We start from the raw sequence: 1,752 nt of genomic DNA, 5'->3' as shown, positions 1-1,752 counted from the left end.
CCTTATTTATATTTAAAATCTTAGTAAAGCATAAACTAAGAAATATTGTCCCAATATGATTATAGGGTCTAAACGCGATCGGAAATACTCACAAAGACATAATTCACAAAAGCTGAGGACAAGAGGTAAGGAAGTATACACCAAGAGTAACTTAGCTTGTTGTGATTCTAGTGAATTGTTTGCATGTTTGTAGATTGCTGGTTAAATTCTAGATGCTATATATGTGTGTGATTATATGGCTGGATGCACATGATAGTACCCATCTATCGGGTTTGAATGTGCTTAGTGCAGTAAAGTTATCATGAATGTATGTCCAATGTTTATGACTGTCAAGGGAAACCTTGTGAGGGCGGATTCCCCATGCAGCCGTACAGTGGGGTTATCCGCCAAGTCAGTGGAGTCATCGTGTTTTAGCGGAGTGTACCCCTTTGGTACGAGAGGTGAGGTTGCTCTGGGCCGTGGAGGCCACACTGGGATTAAAACCCACAGATAACACGATGGCTCAGTTATATGTTTTCAGTATGTTACGCAGCACTTTGACTTATGTGATTATGCTAGACGTGTTGCTCAGTTTGCAGTTCTAGATATGCATTTATGTTATGAAAAGTTTGTTTAGAATAGTAGAATCATGAGTTGTGGCTAGCTTCCTTACTGAGCGTTATAGCTCATCAGTTACTCTGTGTGTGTAGGTAAGGGCAAAGCTTAAGGAGCAGTGCAATAAGCTGGAGGGGATTCTGTCTGACGTATGCATACTGTGACACAACTGACCTGCAGGGTTGTCAGGGTTCTCTTAAGTTTTCCGCTAAGTCTAGTAACAGTTTTATCAATTTCATGTTTACTAGTTCTACTTAAAGAAGGCCCTGTGGCCACAGACTATTTATTAAGTTACGTTTAAACTACATTTTGTTTTTAAAACTATGGGATCCCATCCAAATACTATTTTATTTCAAAGTACTCCAATGTAAAATTTTCTAAAGTTTACTCTAAAGTTTATTTAGTTTTTAACGTCCGATTTTTACCAAAGTTGACCGCAAGGGTCCAGTTGACCCCGGATAGTCATAGTCGTGTTCGGTGGGTCTAGTTAAGAAAATTCGGGTCATTACAGTGCTTCGTGGTGGGCTCTAGGTTCTTCCCGACCTTTATGACTCGGGTCAGGTCTTTTTCGTCGAGTTTCCTCTTCCAGGTCCTCGATGGGTCCAACATTTTCTTCAAAATCCCCAAAGCGAGGATCTAAGTCTCTATCCTCACTTTGGGCAAGACCTTATTTGATGACTCCATCACTGGATTGGGCTTGTGTATCTACTGACATCTGCAACCTATCCGAAGTAGTGCTCTTCGGCGTTCTGCTCTTCGCCTTTGTGATTGAGGCGTTGTAGCATTCTCTGGCTTCCCTCTGGTTCCCCAACACGCGTCCTACACCTGCGTCCGTTGGGAACTTCATGGCCAAGTGTCACATGGAGATGACGGCTCGTAGATCAACTAGTATAGGCCTCCCAATGATGGCATTGTACGCCAAAGGACAATCGACCACTACAAAAGTGGCGAGTAATGTCCTTGTAGCAGGCGCCGTACCTGTCGTTACTGGTAGTTTGATTAATCCTGCGGGGGTGAGTCCTTCCCCAGAGAATCCGTATATTGTTTGGTTGCAAGGCTCCAAGTCCTTAACGGACAGTTTCATTCGTTCCAGTGTAGAGTAATACAGGATTTTCACTGAACTTCCTGTATCGACCAATACTCTCTTCACCATCATGT

This window comes from Humulus lupulus, chromosome 2 (assembly GCF_963169125.1).
Source record: "Humulus lupulus chromosome 2, drHumLupu1.1, whole genome shotgun sequence".
Classification (NCBI taxonomy): domain Eukaryota; kingdom Viridiplantae; phylum Streptophyta; class Magnoliopsida; order Rosales; family Cannabaceae; genus Humulus; species Humulus lupulus.
The sequence above is the reverse complement of the archived record's forward strand: the minus strand, read 5'-3'. Positions refer to the sequence as shown.